The sequence below is a fragment of the Orcinus orca genome, chromosome 14 (genome assembly GCF_937001465.1).
Source record: "Orcinus orca chromosome 14, mOrcOrc1.1, whole genome shotgun sequence".
NCBI classification, from domain to species: domain Eukaryota; kingdom Metazoa; phylum Chordata; class Mammalia; order Artiodactyla; family Delphinidae; genus Orcinus; species Orcinus orca.
In genome coordinates, this window is record NC_064572.1 from 25734501 (window position 1) to 25755642 (window position 21142).

The window sequence follows — 21142 nt, forward strand, 5'->3', positions numbered from 1 at the left end:
AGAGAGAAAGTCAGGGATGGGGTATCTAATTTGCCTGTAATCAGTATACAGACAACATTTAAAACTAGAGAGCTAGTGGAGATCTCCTAGTGAGCTGATGTGGACATAAGGATTTCTTCAGAAATGGAGGTAATCTCACATGGCTGGAAGGGAACATTTCATAATTCACAGAACACCCAACACAATATAGCCTTATAGAAGTCAGTAAAATGTAGGAATTACATTGATGTAATAGGTTGATGTTGGCCTTTCTCTTTATTTTGTGGTAATTCCTACCAAAATGCTATTACTTCATCAGTCACTTCACTCATTTGATGAGACATATTAAAGTTATTCAAGTATGTGATTAATATGCATACTATAGTTTTTCTTTTGTATTATTGTTTTCAGATTATAAAGATCTAATAGGCATGTTCTTCATACTAATATATACTGAATAAATTATTCTGATAATTACACTTTCTAGGCTAACATTCACTTGTGATATGACTCTAGGCAAGTCACTCCTATTTTTGTCTTGATCTAAAGTAATTTATTTTGGTTTTAGTTTCTATGAAAAATGTTTCTATTTAGCAAAGTTATAAACACTGCAATAGCTGCTACTACACCCAAACTCTTGTTTAAAAGTCCTGCTTAACATGGAGGTGATTTTTAAATAGTTTATATAGATACAGATAAATTAAACAACTTCTTAGTACACACAGAAAACATAAAATACATACATATATACCTGAAAGTGCAATATAATATAATGCTAATATAAAAATGACTGCCATATTAAAATATGGGATCTTTCAAATTTACATATTTTATTGTGATATTGTAATAGAATTTTTCTACTTTATCTTTCCAGAAGTTAGAATAGCATATTTTGGGGAGAAACTATAAAATAGTAGAAAGAGAATAGGACTGAGAGCCCCAACTATGCCACCGTTGGTATATCAAAAAATCACTTAACCTCTTAAGCTATAACTTTTCCTTATTTATAAAATACAAATATAAGAATAAATGGTTGCTAATTTCCTTCTGACGCTAACATTTAAGAATGCTATGATTCAGCATGAGTACTTATTTGTGCGTGTGGTTTTAGTGCAGATCTGTAAGGAGCTATCATTTTATTCCAGGAACATTTTCATTGACCATATTTTATGCAAACTATATAGCAGAAACACGGTCAGGAGTAGGCTCTAATATTATCAGGTAAAAGAAACATAAATATATAGTTTCCAGCACTGTGTCAATAACTAATCAGACAGTTCAGAATAATTTTTGGCATGTGCGCTTTTATCGCAACCATAGTGTTCCATTAATGTGTTTTTTTTCCTTGTTGAATAGTCTTGATTCCTTTAAACAAATTTTAGTTAATTAGTCACTTTATGCATATAATTTTCATATTTTCATAATTATACCTAATTATGTACCTAGCAAAAGTTATGTAATCAAAGACTTGCCATATGCAATTATATAAAAGCTATAAACATTGGAAAAAACTCACAGATGATATGTTAACATCAAGACATGTTCTTTTTGCTTCCAGTCATCCATATATTTAGTACTGACTTTAATGATTTTCATTTTTAATTTAAATAACCAGATATCAAAGAGGAGATTTTATTCTTAAGGGGAAAATTAACAGTAATTTCCCATAGGTATGGTATATTATTAAAATACAACATAAGTTGAACATTCTAAGAAAAATTACATGTTATATACAAATTTTTTCAGGTGTATTCAGAGAAAATACAATTTCTTCTTTGCTTTTACCCTTAATACTCTTGATTTTTAATATGTTAATCTCACTTTTAGTCATACATGTTCTTGTTTTATCTGTACCTTTTTTTTTTTTTTATAATTGTGTTTATTTATTTTTACTTGTTGACAGTTTGCTTTATTTATTTATCGCTATGTTGGGTCTTCGTTTCTGTGCGAGGGCTTTCTCTAGTTGTGGCAAGCGGGGGCCACTCTTCATCGCGGTGCGCGGGCCTCTCACCCTCGCGGCCTCTCTTGTTGCGGAGCACAGGCTCCAGACGCGCAGGCTCAGTAGTTGTGGCTCACGGGCCCAGTTGCTCCGTGGCATGTGGGATCTTCCCAGACCAGGGCTCAAACCCGTGTCCCCTGCATTAGCAGGCAGATTCTCAACCACTGCGCCACCAGGGAAGCCCCTATCTGTACCTTTAATTGCCTGTATTTGAATACAGAGCCATAGAACCAGATCAAAGAAATTAAAATAAATGTAAAGGTTGTCTAGGACACAACCACCTGATTTTACACACTGAGAAAATGAGGTCCTGGGAGCCTGAATAACTTCACATGGTCACAAAGGTAGTTAGCAGCAGGGCTTAGCCTGACCTAAGAACCCCTGCCTGCCAGTTCAGGGCTTTTTCCTTCTACACCAAGAGGATATTCTATTTAGCACCTAAATTACTGTATTTAAATGATCTGTTTTTCTTTTTACATCCTTAACTTGAATGTGAAATGTGTGAAGACAGAGATTAGGTCCTCACCATTGCGTTCCTTCGAAGTCTAAAAGAGTACCTGGAACATAAGCACAATTGCTCAAGATAGAGTTCTCTGAAAGCATTTTTTTTTAAACTTTCGACCTTTAAAAACAAAAAAAAAAGTCTCCTCACCTATCATAGTGGGTACACAATAAATGTTGGCTTAATGACAACTGGTTGAATACCTTAGTGTAAAAGAAACATTAAATATTTGAAACATGTATTTTATTTGGCTTTATAAAATATAAAAATCTGTTATGTGCGTATGTACCAAAACCTCACACTGAATGGCAATTACAGGTTGTCAGCAAGAAGCAACAGAGTATTACAAATTCTCTGGCACTTCCATGGCAGAACTGTTTAACTGATGAACTTTCATTATATCAAAATTATCCTAACTCAAACCCTAGTGAAATAGAAACAAAAGAATCGCTTATAGGTGGAATATTAACACCACAATATGTATTTTTATTAGTGGCAGCCTCAACGTTTTCTTTTTCAAAGAACCCTATTTAAAACCACATGTGTATTAGCACTTGGATATTAAGCAAACGCTTCTGGGTTTCTCTTCTGGAGGCTCCACCGGGTAGATCTGCTTTTATTTTGCTTCTATTTAATAATTGATGTCAAATCAATGACAAGTTTGAAGCACTTAACAATATTTTACCCTAGAATTTGCAAATGATAAATAAGGCATTACTCAGGGCATTACAGAGAGTAAACAGAGGAGGAATAAACTAAGATTCCATTGACTCTCACATTACATAGGTCCCTTGTAAGGGATATAGCTTTGGCAGGGGAAACTCAGCACTTTGACTCCTCTACCTTCCATAAGGTAGGTAGCTAATATTTTGGTCAAGATCAAAATATAAAATAGATCCCATGATTAAGTTCAAGCCTCATGTCATTAGTGGGAACACATAGCAAGTATCAATGAACAAAATAAATAAAATACTCTGAACATGCAATATGCATCTGCTACATCTTATGAAGTCAATATCTTTTGATGTGGAAATGTGTGTTTACATTTCAAAAGAATAGCTCCAATTCTCATTCTCTCCACATTTCTGCCACATACCAACCTCTCACTGCTAGAGACCGAGCCAAGGTGCTACCAAAAATGTCTTTTAACTGAGCAGGAAGAATTGCATGATGTCAAATATTTTGCTGTTTTAAATTTGAAGGTTTTTAAATACTTAACAAATACACTCCTTAAGGATAGGGTCTGCTCAACACATTGAAGATACTATTTATGATAATGATATAAGTATAAAAAAAGATTTCATTCAGAGGCAACCACCAAGCAGACTGCACTACTCTAGGTTCTATGCACTCACGCAAATAGTCAGACACAGTCCCTACCCTTAAAGAGCTTACTCTGAGCATCAGAGAAACAAAATGTACATAAAATACATATAATGCTTTGAGGCATTAAAAAGCTAAATAAAAGATGGGTATGATGAGCACATAGGAGTTTTAAAATGCTTGGGGAAAAAAACTGCCTGGAGGAGATGAAATTTTTGGACCTTGAATAAGGGACAAAATATAGATTCAGAAGTTGCAAGCTCAAATGACTACAAAGATCAGCTGAATATGGCTGAGTAGGAAGGTAGATGCAGCGTTGCCCACGTTTTTCAAGAGAATCTGGAATTCCAATTTGACATGTAACAAATCCTGACTTTTTAAATGGTGTCCATGAACTCAATTGAAAAAATTAAATGCTGTGTAGGCCAATGAAACACTATATTCTTACGGACTGCCTGTCTTTATTTTCTTGTGGTATCCTCAAATATTGGAGCAGAGATGAAAAGGCAAGAGGCACTGCATGAGCTAACGAACTGTGATGACACCAGATATAGTTTAATTTAAAAGAACCATCAGAAGACCAGCAAAGGAGGTAAGCAGTAGAGGGGATAAATTGGGGTTAGACTGGGGATGATTTCTGGGTGTGAACAAAAGCACTTACATTGATTCTGAAGGCAGATTAGAGAATCAGTGCTATAGGGACAGAGGTATGGTAGTGGCAACAACAAATTGGCACTTGCCGACTACCTCCACAAGGATTAAATCATGTGCTGCTGCAGCTGCTGATTTTCAACACCCCCTGGAAGGAGTTCAGGGTGGAGAGCAGAAATGAGGCCCTCTGTGCTCTGGGAAAAACTGGCAGAACAGGTCTTCAGATTGTTAGATATTTTCAGGAGCCCATTGTATGAGCCCAATTCTTGTATCTCCTCATATCTCGAGAAGCACTAAAATCCTTCATGGTGACGCCTGCTCCTCACAACTAGCCGAAACCTTCTGCAAAAAATATGTGCTTGATTGTATGTTCCCTTCCTTCACCAAAATCACATATATACTAACATTCCCCCCTGCCTCTTTGGAGCAGTTTCTCAGAGCTATCTGAGATGCTGTCTTCCGGGCTGCAGTCCTCATTTTGCCTCAAATAAAACTTAACTCGCAACTCTCAAGTTGTGCATTTTTTTAAGTCGACAATAGTTTAAAATACATCATCTTGAATAAAGTCAAACTTCTCTCAGTATTGACATTAATCCTTTTGCCAAGTTTAATTGCTGAGTATAATCCATGGCATTTTAGAAACTTTAGAAGTGGTAGGAGCCAAATACCACCCAGAGGCCTCAAAGAAAGGTTGTTATGTTAGCTTTTTTTGTTTTTTTTTTTTTTTTTACTTATATTACCAGTAATTCCAGCTAAAGGTATTTAAAACTTTGACTAGGATTTCCCACAGCAGTATCCCAGAGTGCCACCCAGTTTGGACAGGCAACTAGGCCACGTTTCAGCTGAGAATTTTTTAAAAACGCCATTATATGAATATTTGGTGCCTCCTATAAACTGACAATCCAGTTTGTTAGAAATACATTATGTAAATTAGGAAATTAGCCACAAACTACATCTGATGCTAGTCGTTACTATCTTGTTCACTTCAGATTTGCAAAAATGCAATAATGCTGTAAAATCTACCAACGGATGTTTTGTTACTGCTATTAATGGACAATGTTTTATTGTAATGTTAAATTTACTGCAAAACCTGGGAATTTACAATGGCATACATTATCCTACACAATCTAATATAATTCAATTTCCTTTGTCCTATGAGAAAAACAAAGGCAAAGTATATTGTCAACATATTCACTTGAGCTCAAACTTTTCCTGTTCATTAAATATTCAGCCAAATTCAGTAGCACCCCAAGAGCTGTGAACCAATTTCATATTCTTCAATGGAAAATTGAAGAGATTTCAGTCTAATATTGGTGAACATTCTAAGCTTTAGCCACGCTTTTCTGCTCAATCTAATTTTAGCATCTCTCCTCTGTTCATTGATTGTTCCTACTGTTACGCCACACATTGATGCCAAACTCCCACTCCAGAGGCAGCAAGTATAGCAGAAGCCATTATTGTGACTGTGTACTGTAGTTCATTTTTTATTTTCCTTTGCTGCACACTTGTTTATGCTTTTCTTTGTAAGTCCCTTTGTCCATCAGTGTCTCTACCTATATTCAACAACTAGGTCATAAGTGTTTCTGTTTGGAACACTCTCACCAATGCCCTAATGTGTCTGTACTGGACTAAAAACCCAATTCGTAAAAAGTGTAAGGAAAACCAGATCACACACTTGAGGCATCATGAACTGAAGACAGAGGCTGTTAACTGACTCCTCACATATTAATAAGATTATTTCAAAATATGCTTTACAAACAGGGCTTTTTTCTTTGTTTGTTTTGCTTTCCTTTGCTGGTTTTATTTATTTGGTTTTGTTTGTTTCTTTGTTTAGGCAGCCAAAGTATGTTTGTAAAACTCATTGGTAGAAAACACAGAGCCAAAGCAGGAAGTGCCCAGCAAAGCTGATCCTCCTTTACTGAAGAAAGTCTTACAAACATTAAGAAACCATCATTAGATAATTTGTATTCTCTAACTGATTTAAACTATCATTCTGCTTTACAAAAATAATTTATTCAACATTAAGTTTTTCTGACAAAAGTTCATATGGAGTTTGAAACAACTACCAAACTTGGATGTTATGTGTTTTAAAAAGTCTAAAATATATAGAAAACTCAAATCATTGCATCTTCCTCCGACTTCAGGGGAAAACAAACTCATCTCCCTTAGTAGAAGAAAGATATACAAATGTTCACTAGAGAAATTTCCAAACAACACTCTGGCAAGCCTATAATATCTGTATCCCTCTAGTTAAATATATTATACAATAGAAATAGAAAACTAGGACTCTGTCTTCCACCTTGCTATTTAATATATTGGACAGGGCTCTGTGTTTCTCAAGAGGCAAATGAAGGCGTATGAAGACAAACCTTCCATGTGATTCTCTAGAAAGCTATTTGGACATTTGGCTTTGGAATGGTCTTTTAGCATAGCCATTTATAAGATGTAAACTTAAGATAAATCATTATCGTATCGGTTTAAACAATGAAAGTATAGTATTTTTTCAAATGCAGTAATTTGAAGTTTTGTCATGAATTCTTTTCATTACTCTTAATTATTCCAGAATATATTATATAATTACTCCTTAATTTTATATCCTAAAATAAACCAACATAGAATTACATAATTAGACAAAATATTATAAAAGAAAAAGAGACTTTAAAAGTCTGAGATATTCATTTCTAATGTAATAACTTTATCTATAGCATTTATTAAATTGATCAGTACATAGTATATATCACAAATCTACCAAGGTAAGAAGAAAAAAGAACAACTTTTTTTTCCAAATTTAGGATAAGCAAGGAGATTCAAACAGAGTTCCCATTCCTGGCTTGAGGCACGTGATTCACAAACATATAAAGAAAAAGGTGATGAGGGTTTTCTTCCTGTTGCTTCAGTTAGCTTAAGATACTTGTAGAACATGCAGGGTCTCCTGAGGTTTGGCGAACATGAATGCTCACCAATGTAAGAACACGTTTGCTCTTAAGGAGCTTTTGTTTCAAAATCTGGGTCTTTCTAGGGAGAATCATGATCATGTTTTTCTACGTTACCATCAATAATCTATGCTTAATAGTTTGATTATATTTATTTGCATATGAGAGCAAGAAAAAAATTTGATAATAACTAAGGAAGTATTTGATGACTAGCTAAGGATTCTTATACTGACACCATTGCCCAGCCTTTTCGTTTTTTTTATTTCAAAAATAAAACTGTTGAAACTTTAGAAATTGCTATAAGAGAGATTTAAACTTCTAAAAACAAAAATATGTAAACTTAAAATATGATTTTATAAGATTATAAATAAATATACATATTTATTTAAAATATATATCAACACTACTTTTAGAAATAAGTTAGCTAAATAGTGGCTGCATTAACACTTTCGGGCCACTGTGGCCTAATAAAAGTAAACAAAGTGCTCTGTTGTGATAAATAGACAGAAATGCTCTGGAAATCTAAGGGTAATATGCTCCCAATATTAATTTAATTGTATGTGGTGGTTCAGAAATATAAGACAATGCCATACCCTTAACCCCTGAGTAGAGTATTAATGAGCTAAAGTCCATTACATCAAGCACAAGAAGTCAAGATTCTACAATCAGGAAAAAAAAATCCAACTTGCTTTCTTTTTGACAATCTTCCCTGTTATCAATCTTGTTGATTAGCATCAGTAGTCATGGTACTCAATTCAACTGGGAATTCTGTTCTTTATGAATGCACGATACACAATCATGAATCGCTCTAATGAATATTTATACATATAAAATAAGCAATATCAATAAAATAAAAAATAAATTGCAAAACTTTCTGTCAAAATTTGGAAATAAAAAGGACAAACCCCAAAAATTAAATGAATAGCTTGCCACTGAAGTGCATGTACTATTTTGGAAACTTCATATTGACAAATTACGGAATGATAAATGTCAGAAAGAATAAGTCACCTATAACTGGCATTTATTAGGGATTCTGAAATGATGATAAATATGTGAGTTTAGGAAAATTAATTTTCTTTTATTTCATGACTCACCATTTTACGTGATAAATTCATGCAAGTATTTCACAAAAATATTCAAATCAATAAATTTTACACACAACTGTTATACTCTCTGTTCTAGTGCTGTGCAAGGTACAAATTCTGACACTATATTTTCCATTGAAACACAACCAGTCAAATTAGTTTTGAAGGACAATATAAAGTGATTAAAAAAAAATCTCATATATACCTTTAAAATGTATATCTATCTGAGAAATAAATGCCCACTTAAACTACCGAATCCTAATCTTCATGAATTTTTCCTTATTTGAGGAAGCAGTTTCTTTGTCGTTTTTGCTCTAGCATACATTATTTCATTTAATCCATGATGTAGATGTTATTAACCACATTTATGTATGAGCAAACAAGATAACAGAGGTTAAAACTTTCCTAATTTCATACACCTATTGTTGTAAATACCAGAACTCAAATTAAGATCTTTCTGATTCTGGAGCTCATGTTCTTAATCCCTACTATACATCATCTCCTGAGTTTATACAATAGAGCTTCACTTTTCCTCTTTTTCTATCCATCTTTTCCCCTCCACACTCACTTATGCTCTAGTCAAAGGGTCTGACTCCCCATTTCCCAAATACAGGTTTTGCATGTCTCTCTCTTGTCCCAAACTGTTTCCTTTTGTCTTTCCCACCCAGCTAGGCAGGTGTCAATTCTTAAAGGAAAATTCAAAATTCTAACTTCGTCTTGAAGCCCTCCCCCCGCTGGAAAATATAGCCTTTGCCTTGGCTGTACCCTCACTGGGCTCTTCCAATAGTTGGTGCATATGTTCTCTCTTTCCTTTCAAGGGCTTCTTAATGGAAGGATGAGTTAGTCTAGACCCTTCAAGAAGCAGATGTCAAGACACAGTTAAACATGTAAGAATTTTGATCAGGGGAGGAAGGCTGGGAGAGTCTCCAGACATCACATCTGATGCGAAGGCAGGGAGGGAAGGTTGGGTGGAAGCTTCCCAGACTGTACAGTCTAAAGAAGGTTTAATAAGGCCGTTGGGAAATCCTGGAGCCAAAGTCAGCCAATGAAGAGATCCACGTGTCCCAGAACAGGTCTACCTTAGACTCTTTGCTGGGCTCAGTCATTGGCTAGGAGCAGCCCTTGGAGAATGTGGCCTGGATATAAACACAGCAATAGATTTCAGAGCAGAGAAGCTGGAAACCCTGGTTAACTAAGCACCCTGGTCAATTATACTTCTCATAATTGGAGGGCTGCAAGGTATATTCCTAAGACTGTCAAAAGGAACAATTTCCAACTGGGCCACTTACAAGATCTGCCACATTGGGAAAGTTATTGATCTCTCTGCGACATTTTGTAAAAGTAGAACTGTCATAGGGAAGAAATATGATAAACTGTGTGAAAGTATCTATTGCAGGAACTATGTTTTAAAAACCATGTGTTTTTATCTTTAACATTCGGTAGATTACCTGCGCCTGAGAAATAACACAGAGTAGGTATTTACTACTGCTTCTTATTCTATGTGTACAAGTACAAACAAACATGAATTTGCACCCACATGCACATATAAATGTAACTTTGCTTCTATTTCTGTTTAGAATTTAAAGAATCTTTCTACTAAATTTCATGTTTCATCTTTGAACCACATTTTTCCTGGTATATACCAATCTATATTATTTGCTTCGTTACCAAAAGAGACACTTGAACGAGTGTAGGTATTAGACTGACAAGGTCCTCTCTCTTAAAAACAAATAAAAAATAACAATATTATAAACTTCTTTACCTTCTGTGTTCATTTGTTCATTCATTCTTTCAATTATATATTCATTCAACAAACATGCAATACTCTGTGCCAGGCACTGTGCTAGGGAAACAGAAACTGTTCATATCTTTAATCAGCTTATAGTCCAGTAAGGAGAAAGTCATTAGCCAAAGGATCACATAAATAAATATGAAACAGCAATCACCACAGTGCAATGAAGAGCAAGTGCAGTGTGCAATGAGAGCCCAACACAGGCAGACTGGATGGAATCAGAGCAGTCACCAATGGCTTTCTGGACGTTGTGATACTAAGCTACAAAGGAACAGGAGTTTATAAGGCAATGAAGATAGGAAAAGATAGTCCAAGCAGAAGAAACAAATTATGCAAAGTCCAGTGTTGGGAAGAATGAAATGGGAGAAGTTTCATGTGGAGAAAAGTAGGAGAGGAGAAGGTTGAGAAACTGGAAAATTAGGAGGGTCCATGTGTGAATGTAATGATTACATAACTGTCCCAAAGGACTGTACCTGAAGAATATACCCAGATCCCATTTCCGGCTTTTCAGCACACTCAGTGCATAATCGCCGTCCATTTTGGCATGTTCACTTTTAATCACTGATTTCTTTAAAGGAAAGTAAATAGCAGGAAACACAGTAAGGGAAAATGTCAAACAGCCAGCTGCAAATCACCTAATAGCATTTAAATCGCATTACAAATGTGTTCGAGACTACCAAAATGCATTATTTTAAGCCTCTTGTTGATTGTATCTCTCTATATATCCAATATCCAATTTAATTGTTGGACTATATGGAAGGTAGTTATTCAATAATATGACAACATAATAGAAAGCTTTACAATAATAAAACTAGACAATCTGTTAATCTCATCTCACAGAGAAGAATAAAAATGTCATCTGACCCAAGAATGTTGAGATATTCTCATTAGTACCCTATTTCAGTGCCTGAGGCACAACCATAGGACTAATAAAATTATTGGGGAGAAAGCGTAATATAAACAAGCAATCAACCACTGGCTTAGAGACCATCATTGCTAAGACACCCTATGGATCAAAAGAGTCCTTAAAGAATAAAGCACATTCAGGGCTTCCCTGGTGGCGCAGTGGTTGGGAGTCCGCCTGCCGATGCAGGGGACACGGGTTCGTTCCCCGGTCCGGGAAGATCCCACATGCCACGGAGCAGCTGGGCCCGTGAGCCATGGCCGCTGAGCCTGCGCGTGCTCCGCAACGGGAGAGGCCACAGCAGTGAGAGGCCCGCGTACCGCTAAAAAAAAAAAAAAAAAAAAAAAAAAGAATAAAGCACATTCAGAGCTTTATGTACAGTATAAACTCTTAGCTATTTTTCAATGCCATCCACGTGGCTGTGGATCTGTGGTGTGTGGATCCGTGGCTGATGTGCTAAATTCCCAAAGGTTATATCAGGCAGGCCTGAGTCTTGTGTAAGATAAATTGAGATCACGCCCTCAGTCTCTTAAGGGAGTGGTGTTACTAAACAGAATATGTAATAATATCCATCTTCTTGAAGAAGGAATATATACAGTTTTCCTAATTTCATGACTGTTATGTCTTCAGGGAAAGATCTGGATCACAACAAGATGGACCACAGAGTGGCTGCAGTGTGTACTCCTAAGAAATCCACTCTGAAAACTTGTTGGAAAACAAAAAAACACAACGACCTTAAACTAGTAAAGTAGAAACCTAAGCATGTATTAGATTAAACAGAAAAACAACTGATGCTAGTCCAATCACTAAATCTTCTAAGAAAATAAATTGAGATAAGGAACAATGTGGATATTACCTTTGTTTTTAGTTTAGTTTTCAAAGCCATTGGAAAACCAGGTGTTTTCTAAGAGTCACTACTAGTTCTTTCTTTCTTTTTTTAATTTATCTTTTTATTTTTAAAAATGTTTCAGCTGTGCTGCGTGGCATGTGGGATCTTAGTTCCCTGACCAGGGATTGAACCCGGGAGCCCTGCATTGGAAGCATGGCATCTTAACCACTGGACCGCCCCGGCAGTCCCAAGAGTCACTAGTTATTTCTAAGCGTCACTATTTCATTTTAAAATGCTCCTGCCGAGAGGGAAGGGTAAGTTGGGAAGAAGTGAGAGAGTTGCATGGACATATATACACTACCAGATGTAAAACAGATAGCTAGTGGGAAGCAGCCACATACCACGGGAAGATCAGCTGGGTGCTTTGTGACCACCTAGAGGGGTGGGATAGGGAGGGTGGGAGGTAGATGCAAGAGGGAGGGGATATGGGGATAGATGTATACATATAGCTGATTCACTTTGTTATACCAGCAACTAACACAACAATGTAAAGCAATTATGCTCCAATAAAGATGCTAAAAAAATTTTTTTTCTAATAAAATGCTCCTGCCCACATGATATGCAATCCTTATTTAAGCTAGTTCTTCCAATAATGCATTACCATGACCTTGATCAAGAATATAATGTTGGATATATTCTCATACACATTTATACTCATGCAAGGCAAATTTTAGAAAAGTATTAGTTTTCAACTCACCTGCAGCCATGATTGAAATCTGGGACCTGTTACGAATTTTTTTAAAAAATAGAACAATCCTACATTCAGTCCTGGCAATGATTAACTTTAGCAGAGTCATGGTTGCTGTTAGGTGAGAAAAAAAATACAAATAAAGGCAAGAAAGCAGAAGCAGGAGAGCTGGAAGAGAAAGGAGAAAAGGAAGAGTGAAGGAAGAAAAATCCCCAGGCACAGATAAGGAGGAAAAGAGTAATCTACAAGCAGTTGTTCTATGACAACTGAACTCTGGAGATCTGTACTTATTAGGTTCCCTGCATAAGCCTGTGCTTTCTCCAGGAACAGTTTTTTTTGTTTTGTTCTTTTAAAGACTAGCGTGAGGTTCTGGGAAGCCGTGAGACACATAATCCAAAGGGCATGGTTGCTCTCTGCCTTTCCTCTGAAGATTCTCAGGACTGAGTACCGGACTAAGCAGCCTGATTTTTTTTTTTTTTCTTTTGCCTCTGAATCACCAGATTACTTACCTCTCTCTCCTTTTGACCCTAATTCCCAGCTAGCTGGCTTGTTTTGATAAGACACCTTGCCTCTGATCCCATCTTGACCCCTGCCTAGACCTTTTCACATTAGGACTCTAGGCACTGTCTTCTGGCTTATTTTCAGCAGGTCTTAACCAGTAGACTGACCAAGACCCAAAGGTAATGTGGACTCCAGAATTTCTAAAGAGTTAGAACAGGATGGAGGGGGACACGGAAGGGGGAGCTACAGAGCCTCTCTTGAAACTGTTCTTTTGCACAGCAACACTTTTACACTTGAATTATGCTTTCTGAAAGTGGACTTGAAGTGGACAGGGCTAGGGGTTAGCTCCAGCTCTGAACCTAGCCACAGCACCTCTCTCCCCAATGCCTGCTGCCTTTTATTACCATCTCATTAACTATCACCTATTTGTGCTTGTACTAGAGTCAGCACTAGTTAGAAGAGAGTAGGGACAATAGTAGATGGTAGGAAGATAGAAATCTAGTAAGATTCTCTCACCGTTGATCTGTGAGAGGGTCACTTACATTGCTCCTAGAAAAGCAATGAGGAAATCTTTTTAAGAAAATTAATCCGGCTTTCCTATTTCAAGCCTCGTGATCATTCTCAATTACTGACTCTTTGAACTCAGTTTACAATCACTTCTTTTTATTCTATATATTATATTCTTGCCTTGATCTGGAAAAATAGAAAGTTCCAATCTTAGGTAGGTAATTTTGGATTCTACCAAAAATCTAAGAAAATTTACGCTATTTTTGCATCCAAATCTAACCGAGAGATTAAAGTTTGCTTATAATTCAGATCTGTATGGATGTATAACATTTAAAGCTTAGAAATGTTACACTCAAAACCCTCAATAGTTAAAGCTGCTAAGGTACTAGGGTTTTGAATAATTTCCCCACTACAGAAATTACTAGTTTTTATAGTGGGTAAAGAAAATGTAGCTTAAGAAATCCCTGGCAGTTCTCACTGGGCACTAGGTTTTTAAAGGACAGGAAAGGAAAACAGAGCTTGGATAAACTAGACGGAGAAAGCACTGCCACTCACCACTCTCACTGTCCCCTCCTTTCATGCTCCCCTGACTGTGAACATGCATTTCAGATTTGATATCAATCCAATCTGCCACATTTTGCTTTGTGTACTTGCTGAAGTCTTTTGTCCCTTAAAACTCAGATAAATCTGTGAAACCCTAAAGAACACAATGGAGCCTCAAAGCCCCACTACTGAAACAAGGTATCACACACATAACAACGCATGAAACAGAATGGTGCAGGCAATTGCACAAGCTTCCCAATAATTCAAAACATTCATAAATTCCATTTTTCCCGCACACTGCCAGTATCCACAACAAATTAAATTCTCATTCAGTGCTCTGCTAGGAAGCATCGCAACACAAGACTGCGCATGAACCAAAGTGGCTTCTTTTTATTTCTTTTTCTTACTATTTATTTCAATGTCCTAAATGGAGTGGTCTTCTGTCAATTGCCATTATGGTTTTACCTGATTCTCGGAGCAACTGTGGTCAACATTGTTACATCACAGCCTCCTCCCACAACTAACCAAATCTCTCATACCCAGCCAGCCCTGGAGTCACTGCAGGGAACGGTACCAGCAGCCTAGCGGGCCATAAAGAGGAGGCTCTTTCTTATCCGTGGAGTGACCCCACCATGTGAGCTTTGGTGGGGCACCTGCTGCCAAAATTCTTCTGGATGGTTCCCTCGCTATAAATCTACTCCTCCATCTGCCTCTGTTTTGCAAAGAAACTCCAGGAAGGGGCTTCCCTGGTAGCGCAGTGGTTGAGAGTCCGCCTGCCGATGCAGGGGACACGGGTTCGTGCCCTGGTCCGGGAAGATCCCACATGCCGCGGAGCGGCTGGGCCCGTGAGCCATGGCTGCTGAGCCTGCGCGTCCGGAGCCTGTGCTCCACAACGGGAGAGGCCACAACAGTGAGAGGCCCGCGTACCGCAAAAAAAAAAAAAAAAACTCCACGAAGATAAATATCAGAAACAGTGTTGCTTTTTAGCCTCGAAGTGATATATTTTCTTATACAGGGTAAATATTAATGGTAGAATTAGCTATTTTTGAGCAATAACTATCTGTAAGGCACTGTGCTAAGTGTCTAGGAGACTTTATATCATCATCTCAACAGTTCTATGAAACAGATATTATAGATATTATAATATTATAATAGATATTATAACCATTTCACAGAAATTGTAAAGCGGCTCAGAGAAGCTGAGTCCCAAAAGTGCACAGCCATATGTTGCAGGTTCTATAATTTGAACCCAAAGCTGTCTGGCTCCAAAGCCTTGCGCGCTGAACTGTAGTCACTTCCAAATCATGGTAATAGTATATTGATTTGAAGCAGAATCCAGTTCCAAACATTCACTACCATGAATCATGAACTTCGCTGTGTCATTAATGAAGAGACTTTAAAACTTTGTGTAAAACCAAGCAAAGATATTATCATTAGGAATCGCAATACTCATCTTAAGACTCTTAAGCCATGGACTTTGCACCGTCAGCATGCACTAGAAACAAGAATATAAATCCCATCATAATGGTAATACACTGCTCCATGAAACCAGAGCATATGGGTCACATAAAGCAAATCAGAGTTCCCTAGTCCATCACCCAGGCATCCATTTTCTCAATAAATCTTACCATACATTATTATGTTTTTAGTATCTTCCTGAGATCTTTGGGATATGCAGTAATAGATATGGCTCCTGTCTTACTAATGACCTAATACAAGAGGTAAGACAAATGCCCAGGAAGAATTAAGTCATGATACCAATCAGCGATGCACATACCAGCTGAGTGACACAAATCAAAGATGGAATTGGAGTACAGCAGAGAGAGAACAATGCTCTTGGGTTCCTGGACAGGGAACTCTAGGAGTAGAAATGGAGGGCACAGTGAAAATCATCATGCAGAGGTAGGTAGACCTGGGCAATGTGTGTTTAGGAGACCATGAGTATGGCTGGAGTTGAAAATTCAAGTGTTCATGTTGGAGATGCACAGTGAGAACTTTGGAAATATAGCCAGACAGCAGACATTGTACGAGTGAAAACTAGACATATATATTAAGCTACTGATGTTTTAGAATTTGTTACTCAAACAGAGCCTAATCTCTTCTTACTAGTACAAAGACGACTGTGCCAGAACCGATAGTTGTGCTCAGGCACGTTGAGGACTCTGGCCTTGGACTCAAACCTAGAAATAGATAGAAACCAGAATTTTCCAGTGACTTGCGTAATGGCACTAACACATTACATTTAAAGAATACGTGCTTTTCCAGGGATAAATTAGGAGCTTGGGATTAGCAGATACAAACTGCTATATATATAATAGAAAAACAACAAGGTCCCACTGTACAGTACAGTGAACTATACCCAATATCCAGTAATAAACCATAATGGAAAAGTATATGAAAAAGAATATATATATAACTGAACCACTTTGCTGTACACCAGAAACTAACACAAGATTGTAAATCAACTACACTTCAATGATTTTTTTTTAATTTTAAAAATTTATAACAAATACTTGCTGTTCAAGGAAAGCAATGACAATTCTCCATTTAATTAGATTAAATATGTCCTTTTAAAATATCATAATATTATATTAATTAATTGACAAAACATAGAATTCCTTTTAATAACAGCAATAGCAGCATAATAGCAGTGTTCCTAAAAAGCTAAACTAGAAACTCTGAAGAACCACATACAGCCCTGAAACCATAGGCTTACCATTCTTAGGAAATTTCTTTCTGTCTTCTGACTATATAATAGTAGAATGGCAGTAGAATAGAAAGAGAAGGCTGCAAGACACTCTTTGGCGCATTTCAGTATGGGGGTGGGGTGTGGGGGGAGAGGGAGGGCGTTGAATTAAGCAAGTAGAGTTTCATCCTGCCACTCAGCTCACAGCTCTATGCCAACCATGTCATACGTCCTCAGGCAGCATTCCGGTTGACTTACTGGCAGGTTTTCTCAATCATTATAATTACCAAATTCTTATACCCATGGATATTTTTACTCTTGGAGTCTCTAGATGGAAGTATACGCAATGAAAACAACATAAAAGGGAGTTTATATTAACTCATTTCCATCATTACTCAAGATCATGTGCTGGTGTCCACACGTCAGCCAAGTAATCTGAGTTACATGGTCTTCCAATGCAGGGAATACAGAGTGTATGGCATACAAAGTCGATATGCAGTTGACCTTTGAACAATGTGGGGGGCTAGGGGCACTGATTCTCCATTAGAATCGAAAATCCTCGTACAGTTTATAGTCAGCCCTCACTATACACAGTTCCTCCATATCTGATGTTCTGCATCCGCAGATTTAATCTACCACAGTTAGTGTAGTAAGGTAGTATTTATTGCTGAAAAAAATCTGCATATGAGTGGACCCTTGCAGTTCAAACCTGTGTTGTTCAAGAGTCAACGGTACACTTTTTTGCCAGACAGAAGGCACCTGCAAGGCCCCGAGCAGGTTTAAAAGAACAATCTGCAATAATGCAATAGAGTAAAGCTAAATAACCCACATGGAAACTAAATCCATGATCTTGGACATATTAGGACTGAGCTGTAACCAACAGAGCTAATTATGACAACAATAACCAGACAAGGTATGATTTAAAACTTCCATCTGAAAACTACATCCTGGACTATACCTTTAAGTTAGACCAAGACCTGGGCTGAAATCGTTCTGAAAGCCCTGACAAATGACCTTCTCAGAGTTGTTGTCGAGTGCCAGATGCCCATGCTGATTCTATGCTACATTAGGTCACTGGCATTTTCCAAGAGGACACCTACAGATTCTCTACATAGGACACAGATATGAAAATACCCTATACATATCAAAATATTTAGCAGCAACATGCCGCTTTGGATGGCATTTTAAATTGGCTTCTTAGGGGTCTTTTGTGGGGAATAGTCAAGGGGTGGAGACATCATTACACTAATCCTGATCAGCCAAACCCAAAATGTACCTCATGTGGTCATGGAAACTATTCGTTTTAATTCAAAATTAATTAAGTTTGAGTTAGAGCAGAAAGGGAGTGGTCCCATAGCTTTCATTGCAGACATTCAATACAGCACAGAGACTGGCATCCCAGTGCTTTGGCCTTGAAATTCTGCCATCAAAACCATTAGTCCATTCAGAGACAGAGCTTGAACACTTGACTGCCTACACTCACTGCCGTCTGTTATGTGCACCATTGCCAATACACAGGCTGGTGTGCCAATGGCTCTGCGCATCGATGGTTCTCACGGAGCATGCAGGATGCCTACGTGCTTCCGCCCGAGCAACATCATGTCATCTCTCCTGCTAGAAGAATGATCTATCTAAATGCAATACCGTGAATTTATATTTGCTTATTCCTTTCTTATTATTTTAAAAATGTATGCTATATGACCTTAGTACAAAGGGCTTGGGGTTCAGGCAAAGCAAAAATAATAAAATTAGGAACTACAGAACAAATGGGTTAAATGTGTAATTGAGAAAAATAAAGGAGTTTATCAAAGGGGAAAAAAATGAAAGGTTGAAAGCATGGATGGTAAGATTTAAGTAAGTGTTTTTAGACTATTTTACCTTTGCTCTAATTGATTTAGATCCTTTGGTCTAATGACTGTTGTAAGAGATAAAATTATCAACCTAAACCAGTAGTTCTTAACATATTAGAACTCCCTGGGGAACTTAAAAAAAAAAAAAAACCAGACATGTAGGTAACACTTGGCATTCAGACCAATTAAATTAGAATCTCTGGGATGGAACTAGGCATCAGGATTTTTTTAAAGTGCTTCTGGGGATGCCAATGTACAGCCATGTTTGCGAACCACTGACTTAAACAAAAGAATGAGGTATCAGTTTGTGAGGCACAAAAGAATGAGGTATCAGTTTGTGAGGCACTGTTGTTTCTACTACAGCTCATTCACTGTGCTGCAAGAATGAAATAAGTATCCCTAATTTATATCTGTGGAAAGACAATTTTAAAAGATTGAAAAGTTTGCTTAAGGTCACATAGCTCATAGGCAGTAGAGCAGAGGCTCAGAGCAAGGACCCTAGACTGACTGACATTTTCACTAAGATACACTCAAGTCTCTGGACAGGATCACTGAGGGACTGGCTTAATGGGGGATGGAGGTGAAACTTTGGACTGAGGAGAGCTCTGATAATAAATGTTGCCACAATGATTCCCACTATTTAGAAATCTGAGTTATTCCAAGGTCACCAAAACTTCCCAAATAATAATCAGTGTTGTTATTATAGCTACCAATGATTGTGAACCTGTTACATGTAAAACCCTGTCCTAGTTGTTTTACATACATGAGTCCGACTCTGAATTACATTCTGCAAGGTAGATATCAAAACACCCATCTAAGAGTTGATGAAAGTGAGGTTTATAAAGGTTAAGTAACTTTCCCAAATCATATAATTAGTAAATGGCAGAGACATGATATGAACTGGCTGTATGCTCTTTTTTAATTTTTCTGTTATGTTGCCCAAAGAAGCTAAATATTTTAACACACTCTCAATTACCAGTTTAGTTGGGAGGTTTCATCATCAACTAAAGTCATAAGACATGAGACAGGTGAACTGAAAGCAAGGGTGTGTGGGGGATGTGATGGTTTTAAAATATGTCCACCAAATTTTTGATATTCCTCCCTTCAGAAGATGAAGTTTAATTTTCCTTCCCTTGAGTGTGACTTAGTGACTTGATTCCAATGACTAGAATATGGAGGAAGTAACAGTGTGTGACTTCTAAGACTCAGTGATAAAAGGCATCAATCGCTCTGGGAAAAGGCAGCAGTCCTACCAAAAGGCATCCTGCCAATAGCCGTGTGAGTGAACCATCTTGCAAGCAGAGTTTTCAGCCCCAGTCAAGCCTACACATGAATACAGCCCCTCTCAAGAGCTTGACTGCAACCTCATGAGAGATCCTGAGCCAGAAACACCCTGCTAAACAACTCCCAAATTTCTGACCCATAGAAACTGTGAAATAAAAAAATGTGTACTATTTTAAGCCACTAAGTTTTACAGTTATCTGTTACCTAGCAAAAGATAACAAATGGAAGAAAAACTGAGGGACGCAGATAATAAATACCCAGATTATGGGGCTCAAAGAGGCACAAGAGTGAACAATCCTGAGCACCAAGAGACACCGGGCGGGGGTGGGCAGAGCACTGGGTAACTGCATGAGGACATGGGAAGGGGTTGGAGTCAAGAAAGGGCAAGGAGGGTCATCAACTATTTACAATAACTCCTTTTTGAAGGAAAGAAAGAAATGCTGGTTGAAGGGTGAATTCCTTTTCCCAGGTTATTTCAGATTTTTTTTTTTTTTTAGCGGTACACGGGCCTCTCACTGTTGTGGCCTCTCCCGCCGCGGAGCACAGGCCCCGGACGCGCAGGCTCAGCGGCCATGGCTCACGGGCCCAGCCGCTCCGCGGCACGTAGGATCCTCCCAGACCGGGGCACGAACCCGTGTTCCCTGCATCGGCAGGTGGACCCTCAACCACTGCGCCACCAGGGAAGCCCTATTTCAGATTTTGACAGCACTCCATATGACATAGTAAAAGGCACCCAAGCACCTGAAGCAATAATGTGCCATCCAAAGTCAAGTAACTTACTTACTGGCAAGATATGACTCCTGTATCACAGAGAATCAAAGTATGTCTGTCCCTCGATGTGCGGAAATATAGGCAGGAAAGTCAAAATCATTTGCAGCAAAGTTTGTGTTTATGAAATAGGTGTGGATTTAGAAATGGTCCTCTTTGGATTATGATATTTAAAGGTTGAAACAGCAGGACTTCTTTTCTTTTTTCTTTTTTTTTCTCTTTAATTGGGGTATAGTTGTTTTACAATGTTGTGTTAGT